The sequence below is a fragment of the Primulina huaijiensis genome, unplaced genomic scaffold (assembly GCF_012295235.1).
Source record: "Primulina huaijiensis isolate GDHJ02 unplaced genomic scaffold, ASM1229523v2 scaffold14443_ERROPOS80725+, whole genome shotgun sequence".
NCBI lineage: Eukaryota > Viridiplantae > Streptophyta > Magnoliopsida > Lamiales > Gesneriaceae > Primulina > Primulina huaijiensis.
This window is the reverse complement of record NW_027342939.1, coordinates 22,132-36,730: the sequence shown is the minus strand read 5'-3', so window position 1 is coordinate 36,730 and position 14,599 is coordinate 22,132. Positions and strand designations below refer to the sequence as shown.

At 37.1% G+C, this 14,599-nt stretch overlaps 1 pseudogene; it reads right to left on the bottom strand.

The window, feature by feature from the left end:
* Nucleotides 1-793: 793 nt before the first annotated feature.
* Nucleotides 794-4,048, bottom strand: LOC140965835 (uncharacterized; annotated as a pseudogene).
* Nucleotides 4,049-14,599: the final 10,551 nt, after the last annotated feature.

The following is a 14,599-nucleotide window of genomic DNA, read 5'->3' as shown; positions in this document are numbered from 1 at the left end:
GCTTGGAAGCTGTTATCGTAAGAGAATTCAACAAGTGACAATGATTCCTGCCAACCACCCCTAAAATCCATCACGACTGCTCGCAACATTTCCTCGAGTGTCTGAATGGTCCTCTCTGACTGACCATATGTCTGTGGGTGATAAGCAGTGCTCATTGCCAACTTTGAACCCAATGCTGATTGCAAACTGCCCCAAAACTTCGAAGCAAACCTGGGATCACGATCTGATACTATGGTTACTGGCACACCATGCAATCTCACTACATGATCAATGTACATTTTTGCCATTTTCTTATAAGTACAAGTACGATCATAAGGAATAAAATGAGATGATTTGGATAATCTATCCACAATCACCCAAATCGCATCACAACCACGATTTGAACGAGGCAGGTGTGTCACAAAATCCATAGCAATGTGCTCCCAATTCCACTGTTGCACTTCCAGACTATGTAACATACCACCAGGTCTCATTCTCTCAGCTACAAATTCAGAAATCTCTTTCTTCATGCCTTCCCACCAATAATGAGATTTCAAGATATGATACATCTTCCTGATTCCTGGATGAACACTGTGTCGACTACAATGAGCTTCTCGAAGTACAGATTCTTTCAAATCTATCAAATTCGGAACCACAAGTCTACCATTATAACGCAGACATCCATCTGAAGCAACACTGAACTTGTCTGATTGACCTGTCATAGTCAATTCTTTCAATTTATGAACATGCGGATCAGTTCTCTGTGCTGCTTTGATTTTAGAAACAATTTGTGGTTCAACTTGAATAGATGAAACTATAAAGTAGTTGTCCTTAGACCGAAAGTCCATCCTGAAGTTCCTAAATGCTCATGAACTTTTGAAATAGTCCGAGATGTCAACATTTTAGGCTGAACCTTTCTACTCAAAGCATCTGCAACTTGATTCATCGTCCCTGGTTGGTACTGAATATCACAATCAAAGTCTTTAAGCAATTCTAACCATCGCCGTTGTCTCATATTCAAATCAGATTCTGTGAAAAGATATTTCAGAATCTTGTGATCAGAATAAATCACAAATTTTTCCCCGTACAGATAATGACGCCATATCTTCAATGCAAACACAATGGCCGCTAACTCCAAATCATGAACTGGATATCGAGTCTCATGTGGCTTCAATTGAAGAGATGCATACGCAATCACTCGCCCATTTTGCATCAAAACACAACCAAGTCCATTTAGAGAAGCATCTGTATAGACAACAAATCCACCTGAGCCTGAAGGCAACGCTAGCACTGGAGCTGTGGTCAACTTTTCTTTCAAAGTCCGAAAGCTAGACTCACATTCTGCAGTCCATACAAAACGTCGATCTTTTTGTGTCAACTGGGTCATCGGGCTAGCTATTTTAGAAAATCCCTCAATAAAACGCCTATAATACCCAGTTAATCCCAAAAAGCTTCGAATTTCAGACACATTTGTTGGTTTAGGCTAACTGATAACAGCTTCAACTTTACTAGGATCAACAGATACTCCTTGTGCAGATATAACATGGCCTAAAAATAAAACTCTGTCCAAATAGAACTCACACTTAGAAAATTTGGCATACAATTGTGCTTCTCTGAGTGTCTGAAGGACTAGTGCCAAATGTTCTTTGTGCTCTGTTTTTTACTTAGAATAAATCAAGATATCATCAATAAAGACAATAACGAATCTATCGATGAATTCTCGGAATACAAGGTTCATTAAAACCATAAACACTGCGGGTGCATTAGTCAAACCGAAAGGCACAACGAAGAATTCATAATGCCCATATCGTTTCTGAAATGCTGTCTTAGGAACATCTTCCTCTCGGACTCTAACCTGATGATATCTGGAACGAAGATCAATCTTAGAATACACAGACGTACCCTGCAACTGATCAAACAAGTCATCAATATGCGGCAGAGGATATTTATTCTTCACAGTAGCCCGATTCAACTGCCGATAATTGATGCACATTCTCATCGTTCCGTCTTTCTTCTTTACGAACAATACTGGAGCTCCCCAGGGCGACATACTTGGTCTGATATAGCCTTTCTCCAGTAAATCCTGTAGCTGTTCCTTGAGTTCTTTCAACTCTGTTGGAGCTAAACGATGTGGTGCTCTAGAAATAGGATTCGTCCCTGGTATCAATTCAATGCTAAGATTTATTTCCCTTTGGGGTGGAAAACCTGAAATCTCATAGGGAAATACATCTAGAAAATCCTTGACAACGGGAATGTTTGAAACTTTCAATCGTTCTTCTCGTGTTGCATCAAGAGCATAGATAAAAAATCCTTCATTGTTGATTGACAACAACCGGAACATTTCCATTGCAGATACTAATGGAATTCGAGACTGTGAATCATAACCATAAAAATTCCATTTGCTGCCATAATACGGTCTAAATCTGACAACTCCATGGAAACAATCCACAGTGGCTCGATAATTTGTCAACACATCCATACCCAGAATACAGTCAAAATCAGTCATGGTTAATTTGATTAGATTTGTTATAATAATATTACCCTCAAATCTAATCACACAGTTCAAAACTATCTCACGGGACATCAAATATACACCGGCAGGAGTAGCAACTGACACAGTATCCAACAAAGGAATAGTAGCAATCTCATGCTCATCAACAAATGCAGCAGATAAAAATGAATGAGATGCTCCTGTGTCTATCAATATGCGTGCAGGATAGTTAAAAACCTAACAAATACCTGCAATCACTCCTCCTGGTGCATCCTGAGCCTGGTCCTGAGTCAAAGCATGGACTTGGGCTTGATGTGGCCTTGTAAATGGCTGCTGAATAGGACCTCTGGGAGGTGGGTAACTAGATTGCTGAAATGAATGGGTAGGAGCATATGGTCTAAAGACTGGTCCACGGGGAATTTGACCAAACGGTTGTGGCTGGAACTGCTGTTTCTCTGCATTAGGATATACCCTGGAGTAATGTCCAACCTGACCACAATTATGACAAGTCCCCTGAACTCCTACACATTGGGAACTGAAATGTCGACCACCACATCGATCACAATGCACAGTGCTAGAAGACCCAACAGAACCTCCCCCTCGTGCACTGCCTGAACTGGAGGAGCTGGATTGAGATTTCTTCTTGAATTTCTTTCCTTTTGCCTTGTACCTCTGCTGTTTGGGTTGTTGGTATGATTGTACAGGCTGATATGAAGGTAAATCAACTGGCATTGACATACTACTCCCAGATCCCTGAGAAATAGATGATGGACCTGGCTGTGGGTCTCCTCTGAGCAAACTTGCTTCAATTTTCTTCGCCTTTTCCACTGCTTGAATATACGTATTAGGCGATCCCGTCATTACCAAAGTATGAACAGTCCGCTGCAACCCGTGCAGAAAACGTGATACTTTAGCCCGATCATTCCTAGTAACATGTGGAACATAGGGCAAAAGAGCAGAAAACAGTGAAGCATATTCCACCACTGATTTATTGCCCTGCACCAACTGATTGAACTCTTCTTCTTTAGCAGCATAATATGATGGTGGTGCATATTCTTGGGTAAAGTGAGCACGAAAAGCATCCCGAGTAATAATTTCACCAGAGTCCTTCATTGCTTCCTCTGTGGCTTCCCACCAGAGCTGTGCTCGGTCTTTAAGTTGGTAGATGGCAAGCTTCAATCTTATATCTTGGGAATACTCCAACAAATTAAATAGATGATTTATACTTTTCACCCAGCCTGCTGCTTTTTCTCCGCTCTCATTGCCAAAGAATTTTTGAGGACGTAATTCCTGGAACTGAGAAATTATTAACTGCATTCCTCCAACTTTCTGTGTCAGCTGTTCCACATCTTTCTCAATCACTACCTGTCTAGCTCCAGGTCTTTCAGGTCGAGGAGGTTCTTGGTTCACTTCTTCTTCAACATTTTGAGCGGCTTGTCCTCGAGGTCGACCACGTCTACCTCTAATGATATCTGCAAGTCCTCGAACATTTTGCGCCTCAGATTCTTGCTCAATTTCTTTTCCTTTTCTACCTCTTCCTCCAGGTGCTATTCTACAAGACACGAGTATTAAATCCATAGGCAGATAACAGGTAAAAGAAAGTTATAGGCAAGTTCTAAACTACATTCCATGCTTACTCAGCTAGTCGTTCTAACGCAGGTAAATTTAAGCAAATCACACCAAATAATTCAAATAAGAGAAAATAGTCAAACACATGCACAATCATGTTATTTGTGTCTAGACTCAAGTGCCCTAGACTCTAATTCGAGCATATCCCAGTTACGCTCTTATACCAACTGTGGGGGCCCGTGCTCCTGATTAATATTTAATGACCAAAAAACCAGGATTTATTCATGTAAACAGCTAAAGCGATTAAAATTTTCCATTTTGGGCCTACAGAAATTTCGGCATGACCTATTCGTAAATAGGACATCCCAAAAAAATCAAAACATCACAAATAATATTCATATACTCGAAATAAAGTCATAACATCAATTCACACCCTATAGCCGCACTGGCCAGAACTAAACACATGCAAAGCCGGCGATGCTCGATCACACAACTATCAATTCAAAACATCGTAAAAATAACAGTACAGCTACACGAGGAATCTCCCCGGTAAATGTATGACTCCATAATATAGTATATATATATCTGAGAACTCTCAACCATGACTCGACGACTGGGCACCACTACCTGACACTCCACCAGACGCGTCAAATCCTCCTTGATAACCTGCTATGGCATCAAAAACTACCACAGCATAAAAAGAAACGAGGGGTCGGGCCCCAGTACGACGAAATAGTAATATTACGACAAATATAACTGACATGAAATGAAATCAAGTAAAATGCGATGCAATGCAATGTAATGCAATGCGTGAAGGGTAACAACTGATAACGGATACCAAACAGAGTCCAAATGAATCGCATCAACAACAGTAACAGTGGCCACCCGTGCCAGGAACGTAGCAACGCAATATCAAGTCGCCACTCATACATGCACGTAGCATCAAGGGTACGGGAGCTACCCGCTCAGCCCTCATGCAAGTCATCAGGAGTGCTAATCCTACCCACCCGATCCATCGGTGACGCAAAAACTCGATAGATCAATATCAATATCAATAGCAATCAAAGGAGTCAAGGCTCGAAATGCTATGCACTAATAGTATCAACTCAAATAAATACGTGAATGCAATCACGTATTCACAGAAGCACATAAAGCACGCCACAACTCATTACACGGTACTTAACGTCATTTCACATCATATAGACGCCGTAATGAAAACAGTTCGTACGTAACTCAACTGAACCCTTAATTTATCACTGAAATTTCTTAAGGATTTTCCGAATAATCCAATCCTGTGTCAAATAATACATTTCAGATCAAGTTCAATTTATTTTTCTATTATTTGACAATTTAGCCTAAAATTCCAAAAATTCTTAATTTATACTTTACAATTTCTAAAACTCATCGCAAAGTCAAATATAGCGATTTATTTAACTTAAATCTCTCAATACCGGACAACTTCAAATTTCGAAAATTCAATTGTACCGAATCTAAAATTTTCGATATTTTCTAGGAATTTCCAAAATTTTCATTTTCTATTTCTAATGCTATAAACACGTCCCAATAACGATTTAACATTTCAAAAATCATAAATTCCCAAATTAATAGGCTAAATTCGAGATATTATCTAATTAAATTTTGAAAATTAGCTTAATACCTCCAATCGACTCCGATATAGCACCAACAATCAATAATCCAATATATATTAATTATTGAAACTCAATTGAATTAAAATCCCCAAAATTAGAAACCCTAAAATCAAAATTATACCTCTGAAATTTCGAAAATTGCTCAAAGATTCGAATTTAAGCTTCAAACAATATAACCCAAGCTTCCTTCCAACTTTTCCGACGAAAAACAGGCGGCGGTCTCCGACGGGTTTCCGGGAGTCACGATTTTTCTGCGAAATTTTGGTATCATTGGATAGCTCTCGTCGAGAGGATTCCAAATATGTATTTAGTTTAATTTTTTCATCACCGGTGTGGCCACAATCGATGAAAGAAATTTCGAAATTGAAAACAAAAAAAAACGCAGCTTTCGGTCGGTTTGGGGAGATGAAGACGGAGAGAGAATCTTTGGTTCTTATTATTATTATTATTATTATTATTTACTTATTTTAACTTACTTAATCTCATTGGGCTGGGCCTTGAGAATTTGGACTCTCAAAATATTTGTGCCTTTTGACGTTTAAAACTCACAATATGGCGATACCGAAGCGGAGACGGCTCGAGGCTTGATCCGGGACGATCGTGGAACGATTTTCTTACAATAAAATCACCGAAAACTTGCTGGAAAAAATAGAGGAAGGGGCGGCTTCTGTTCTAGACTAAGAACCATAGGTTTTGCTCTCAAATTCTTAAAATAAAATGTTGAAGTGACTGTTGTGTGTATTGGTGTGTGTAAAAATGTGTAAGTGTGTGTGAGTGTGTGTAACGTGTGTGTGTGTTTTAATTAGGAGAAATTATTGCTAAATTAAATAATTAAAATACTAATTAAAAGGTTAACCCACACCAATTTAATCAAACTCCTCGATTAAAATAAATATACACTGATTTTATAAAATTCTCCTCTTTAACAAAATAAAATGCACAAAGCCAACTTTAAAATTTTTAAAATTCCAAACTCATTAAATACATAACTTAGGCTTTAAAATGCTGAAACTTATTAAATTAATTAATATGCCCCAAGCTTAACTTAAAAATAAAATACCGCATTTAAAAATTGCCAAAATCGTCATCGGTCTCTTTTCCTCTATCCCGTATCGAATAATCGCCTGAAACATGAAACTCAAGAAAACGTTTAACGTGCATCACATAAACATAATAAATTTAAAATAATGCATTTGGATAAAACATGCATCGCTAAAACTCATTTTAAATTAAATAAATGATTTGACAATTAAATAATGCATGGGTTTTACATGTACTGATTTTGGGCTGTACAAATATTTACAATTAAATATCCATGGTAAATAGAGATACATCTCATGGGGTGGGAACGGGCCATAAACCAAGCCCACTTTATAAATTGATAATTATTACAATCATTCAACACAAAATATCCTTGCATACACCTAGCAAATTGGGCTTGGGCTTTTGATCATCCTTAATGCATAATATCACAAATCATACACCATCAATTAATTATCACAATAATCAATTTATCCAATATTATATATGTAGAGGCCCGTATTTCGTATTTGTAAATTTGCGGAATTATTTAGAAATTTTTTTTTCTCTCTAAATAAATAACATGCCTCATTCATAAAATAAAATTATAAAAAGATTTAATGTTAAAATAGCAGCGGAAGTAAATGTTGTTTTCAAACCACAACTTAAAAATATTTCAACAAAGAAAAAAATGAGTTTGAGCATAATAAGATAAATAAACTGAAGCATGAGGTCCTCGGGTTCCTACTACTGCTGACCCAAGCTGGCTCATTGGTCCCCGCCCTCGGTCTCGACCTCATCAGTACCTACAACAATCAAGTCTAGTGAGTCTAAATACTCAGCATGCATATATCGTGAATAACAAGTAAATATCATAAAATCGCCTGCAAAGTAAAAATATCATATCGTAAAGCGTAACGTGAAAATCGTGTCATGAGTAATTATAAATACATCCATATCTGAAAAATCGTACGTAAAATGTTTGCTCGATAGAGCCCTGTCGTAAAACAGCGTATCATAATTTTTCTGTAGAGATAATGTTCTACGCAAGTGGCCCATAACATAACATGAATCGTCTGATCAGACTAAACCACAGTATACTGGGTGGTAGAGATAATTACAGCCCTTGGACTGGATATCCGTACCCATACATAAACATAAACCGGTCGTAATTCACCGGATGAAGCAATCCCATAAGCGTAAGGTGGCCACAAGACATATCGCATATATCTCAAATCTAAACATTTTATATTTTATGCACGTAATATAATTAAAATCCTGTTTTTATTTTACCAATTGAGTTGGATCGTTCCCAGGCTCGCTGCAACCTAATTCTAACATGAGAAACATGCAAATAAACTCAACTTGACCAACACTACAAGAAAATCAACATACAACCACACTCAGAATACAACGGTTTTATCAGAAACCGTTGTCTTTTTTCCTTTTAACAACGGTTTTCTTTCTGAAATTTTTTTGTCAAAAGACAACGGTTTTTAGCAAACCGTTGTCTTTATAGGTCAACGACAACGGTTTTAGCAAACCGTTGTCTATGGGCATGTTTTTTGATTGTTAAAGACAACGATTTTAACAAACACCGTTGTTGTATATGTGTTACGACAATGGTTTTATACCGTTGTCTATTAGCGTGTTTTTTAGGATATACGACAACGGTTTTAGAAAACCGTTGTCGATTAGCGTGTTTTTTTTACGAACAACAACGTTTGATTAAAACTGTTGCTTTATTTAGCGACGGTTTTGATAAATCTGTCGCTATATTTAGCGACAGTTTCAAGTAAAATCGTCGCGTTTTTAAAAATAACGACGGTTTTATAAAACTGTCGCTAAATATAGAGACAGATTACCAAAACCGTCGCTGAATTTAGCGAGTGTTTTTAAATACAACCGTCGCTATTTTAAATGTACGACGGTTTATTCAAATAACCGTCGCTAGTAGCAACGGTTTAACGAAAAACCGTCGCCATTTTTCTATAAATATCAGTGTTTTCGATCCATTTTCATTCACAGCACATCACAACACTTCAAATTTTTTCTCCCTTACAATATTTTAATTTCGATTTAGGATAAATATTTTTGTTTTATTTTTTGATAAATTTTTTGTGTTAAATAAGTTCACGAATAATGTTAGGATTGTGGAATTGTAATTTATTGTCATTTTTTTAGATTTGTTAAAATTTTAAAAGTAATTTTTTTTTTATTTTACTGAAAATTAGCGACGGAAATTATGAATTAACCGTCGCTAAGTAGCGACGGACTTTATGAATAAACGGTCGCTAACTTTAGCGACGATGTTATATAAACCGTCGCTTATTTTAGCGACGGTATATAAACCGTCGCTAAATAGCGACTGTTGACATGATTTTCGTCGCCTCGCAAATTTTATTTGCGACGGTTATTGTGCGACGGGTTTTCAATAACCGTCGCAAATGTTGCTACAACAATGGTTTTTAACCGTTGTCTTTGAGCGTACACTTTAACCACAGGGGCTTTAACAACAGTTTTAAAATGGATAAGACAACGGTTTTTAACTGTTGTCTTATGTCATTTTTCTTGTTGTGCAACAATTCAAAATCGAACTAAAAACGAGACAATTACACCTAACAAACTTAGTATTCAACCATGGCTTCGTACCAACTCGAACCGACATTGAACCATCGTTTATCCATGATTAAAATACACCTAAAATGATGAAATAATGTTCATACTAACTGAAATGCACGAAAACGGTGAATGGAGGCCAAAATCGAAAAACGCTCTTTCGAGAGTCACTTTGGCACATTGCACCGTAAATTCTCGTACGACCTCTAAACATAACCAAATCACAAACGGCCAAAAACATCACCTTCCTAACTCAATAAGGCACTGTCCAGTAAAAGGCCATAGGCTAAAAGCCAACCAAGTTCTCGAAACAAGCCTCTGAACCAAAGCCCAAACTGCTGTCAAAAAAAATGCAGCAGCAGCTGCTGTGCTTCCTTGCTTCGTTTACGAGGCTATTGGCTATTGGGGCTTGAACCACCGACCAAAGCCTCTTACCAACATCCTAATGTGGGACTTGAACCATGGCTAAGGGCCTTAGGCCACCCACAATCCAAGGAACCACCCAAAACAATCCAACGCTTCACCCGAGAACGCATACTGCACGCGTGGGGTGTTGATTTTGTTTTGCTGTCAAATAATGGATCCAATGGATATGAGGTTAACCATGGTCCATGCTAGACATGTTAAGGTGTTGTATGAGTCATGGACATGGGCTAGAAGCCAACCACAACCGACCTAAACACCACAAGGCCGAACAACTCACACGCAGGAAAAATCAGAAACTTGAAAACCGAAGGGGCACTTGTCTTGTTTGTTTTAAAAACCGATGGGACCATGAACCAAGCCATGAAAGGTCATCTTGGTCACGTCCTAGACATGCGAAGGAAGTGTTCAAACCATGGTTACAGGCCCTGGGCCAACCACAATCCAAACCCTCACCTTAGACATCCCACAACAGAAATCGAGACTCACATTGCAACTATGGGGAAAGTTGTTGTAAAGTCTCTTCCTCCAGCGTGTAGGGGCTGGAACCAATGGACTAACATGACTCTAACATGCTCTAGTACATGTATAGATGTAGCCTTGAGCGCCTGGAACTGAGCAAAACCCTGAAACCACAAAAACAAGCCAACCCGTGATGCACAAGGAAGGGCCGAAAATATTCTGCACAGATTTTTCGAAACATGCTGTCATGATTTCGATTTTGTCATTAAAATCATGAACATGTGATGTTTTAAAATGCCTATAGGACTTGATTGAAGAGAAATGAAGGATATAAACATGCCTGGAAATTGTTTTCGAAAGAAACAAACAATTACGACGAACGCGGCGCGGCGGAGACAGAGTTCTTTCTTACTTGTTTTCTCTCTTATTTTTTTCTTGCTTCTCACGATTTTTCTCTGCTGATTTACTCTGAATTTTTGAGAGAATGGGGTGGGAGGAAGTCTAGGAAAATGAGGGAATGGTTACCAATTAAATGGGGATTGAATGGCAAGATAAAAATCTTTCTATCCTTTGAGTTTGTTAGATAGGAAATGATATGATATTATGGGATTTGAGAGATATTTGAGGATTGAGAGGGCCGAAAATTTGCTATCAAAATAAGGTAGAAGTATTGCTTATTTATTAATTTTTGATGATTTAAATTGAAGGAATTAATCATACCAAGAAAGGATTAAGGAATGATATCAAAAATGGAGAGTTGCCAAAACATGCAAGGAATGATTCTCAAGGGGCCGAAATGTGCTTAATAAATGGAGGTGAAATATTGCTCAAATATTGAATTTTAACTCTTTAAAGTTTTAAACACTTATTATGTATTCTAGTAAAATAATAAATTAATTTGGGATTGTAATTTTATTGCATGCATGGATAATTCTTAAAATAAATTACTAACATGTTAAGTTACAATTTCTTAAATAAAATAAGCCTAGATTAATTTATCCCAATTGGTTACACATTTTAATTTAGGTTTTTAATTAATTATTGAACATAAAATAATTTATTTAATAACTTAACTCCAATTAATTAAATAAATCCTTAAACATTCTTTTACATTAAAATAAATTATTCTTTGACTTAAATTAAATTTAAGAATATTTTCTTATTATTAAATTTTATCTGAATCCTCCAACTCCAGTCCTGCCTCACGTATTTAACTAAAAAGATGAAAATTGAACTTCTGCGTAAAATAAATAACCATGACTCAACAACTTTTAAAAATATGAATTTAAACCCTCATGCATAAAAATCATTTTAATTTAAATAATAGTAATTATGCATGACTTGTACGTTGTCTGATTTATCGGGTTCTACAATATATTTTGATCCAATCACTAACCGCTACTATTATAAACTAAATTAACAAAGTTTACAAACACTTTTGTGTACTTTCTAATTAATTTATTTATAACCGAATTTCTTGTAAATCATCATTTACTATAAATAATTAAAATCCAACTTCAATTATTTATTTTATGAGAAAATATGTACAACTTTTGAAAATTTAAACTTAAGGGCCCAAAAAATCATTTTTCACCACAAACATTTTGGCCCATTTAAATTTCACGAATATGTTAGCCATCTAATTGCCCAACAATTTCAAGGCCCGTGACTCTTTGATAATCCAAAACACTTTTAGAAACCCTAGTCGTCATCGTCGTCGCCGGAGCTCCGTCGCAAGATTCCGGCCAACCAAAAAAAAATTTTTTTTAAGGGGCTGTTCGAGGGCTGCCCAAAACGGGCAGCCCGAGCTTCCCGAAACAGCCCAGTGTTTGGCCTCTATTTCTGTTGCAAAAATTTATCTCATGCGGTTAGAAATTGACCTCAATATAATATCAAGTATATGTTACACAAAATAGTAACCTTAGCTCCGATACCACTTGAAAGGGATCGGTTACGGTGCCCGTATGCGCAACGAAAGTTTCAAAAATTGTTTTTCAACAAGTGAAAAACCTAGCACCCTAAACATACTAATTTGTAACAAATACAATAAAACACACAAATTTCATACTAGGGTGTTTAAGAAAATATACCTATCAATCACAATGGATTGATGATGGCTCCAACTAAGATGATGAACAACTTAGCTCTTCAAAGGTAGACAAATCTACAAGCTTTCCTTGAGCACACCTTGCTCAAAATTAATCCTACCACCAACAAGAAAGATCCCCTCTAATTTTGCACTAGAAAAATTAGAAGATTTTTCTTCGAGAAGTGTATGCAATCTTCAATAATTGAAAGAGCAAAATTGAAGGAGAATTTTAAGAAAAAAAATTTCGGCCATATTGAGAGTGTGGAGAGAAGGATGAGTTGTCTTGGTTGTGCAAAAAGTTGTAAAAAGTTGCATGTGCATGCCATGCCATTGACTCAAAAGTTGCTTCCAACCCTTCATCTCCCTTGCATGTTTTCTACTTGGGATTGTATCAATTACAAGGCCAATGGAATTTTATTTAAATGTATCAAACATATTTGAGATCATTTAAACTTTACTTGATTTTACTCAAACCCACTAGTTGAATAATTATTTCTAATTGAGCTCTACAAGGCCCAATGTTATTTAATTAATTCAACACTTGAATTAATTTAATTATTTGGACTCTACAAGGTGCACTAGTGTTTAATTAATTCAACACTTGAATTAATTTAACATAGTCCATAATAATGTTTATGTAAATCAAAATTTTCAAATACATTAGTTATTTGGCCAACTTTTAATTTAAGAACACTTCCACAAATCAAAAGTTACATTCTCCTTATAGAAGTCATAATTATAATTTTTCTTGTGCTTATAAACTCTTTTATAAGCCGTTCAACACATTGAACTACATTTTACTTCTCAACGGGATCTAGAAAGTTAGCACTTGTGTGGCCCTCAATGGTTTATTGATACAGCTAGCCGTGGTTTCACATCTCAATGTGATTCGGGACTAAACATGTCCTTATATGAGCATACCCCAATTGCTCCATTCTTACATATCAACTCCTTGATAATAAGAACGTCAGAACTCAAGTCTGATAGTACCCAACCAATCATGTTAAACGCCTACCAACATCGCCTAATGATTCCCTAGGTATCAAATGATAGTGCCTGAAATAACCATTCAATTATGGTTAGCGTATAGTACGGTCCCTTCATCTCATATATCCCGATCAATTCGGCAAGTATTGGTATATCGAGAGCTGTCAAAGAATCGATACTATGTGTCATGCCGTAGTTGCATCGATGGTGTAATCTATACCCGAAGGTAAGCAGTGAATCCCTGACTACAATGCATCGACTCCGATATGTTTCGACAGAACACCCAACCTTGCCACCTGATGACCCCATATGAGTCGGTAAACAAGTCAAAGTGCAATGCTAGGATATAGAGTCTCAACGTTGTCCCGGGTCATAAGGACTAGTGGTGTACAACCATAAACTAGGACGTTTCCACTCGATAAGTGAGAACCACTTGGAAAGTCTTTTATGGAGGGTTGTTCAGTGCACTCTACCAGGAGCACCTATCTGCATGCTTGGACATCACAATGTCCCCTACCAATGAAACATGGTACTCACATCGCAGATACTAGTTTCAAACTCGAGAGTCCTATATCCTTCTTAGTGGCGGCTGAATCGACTAGGAACTGTTTAGAATATACAATATTCCAAATATGAGTTTCATGATACTCATCATATGAGCATCTCATATTCTTTCTACTATTTGTATATTCAAGGACTTTATCTATGCAAATAGCATGGGTATACAGATAAAGATGTACCAAAACAATAATTTCAAATATAATTAAAATAAAGATTGTTAATACATAGAGTTTCATTGTGAACACTCGGCCAACACTTGGCTCGATGTGCACCTACTCTAACAATTTCCAACTTGCACTAGAGCCAACTACCCATAGGCTTCAAACCCATCGATTCGTGATGCTTCTCGAATAATGTTCGAGGTAAAGGTTTAGTTAGTGGATCAGCAACATTATCTGCGGAGCCGACTTTGTCAATCGACACTTCTCCTCTTTCCACAATCTCTCGGAGGATGTGGTACTTTCTCAATTTGTTTAGATTTCTGATGAGACCTTGGCTCCTTTGCTTGAGCTATGCTCCCGTGTTGTCACAAAACAACGGGACAGGAGAAACTCCATTAGGAGTGACGCCCAATTCTTGGACGAAATTCCTTATCCAAACAGCCTCATTTGATGCAGCTGATGCAGCAATGTATTCGGCCTTAGTGGTGAAATCCGCAGTACTGTCTTGCTTGAAACTCTTCCAAGAGACAGCAGCACCATTGAGCATGAATACAAACCCAAAGGTTGACTTCGAGTCATCGATATCGCT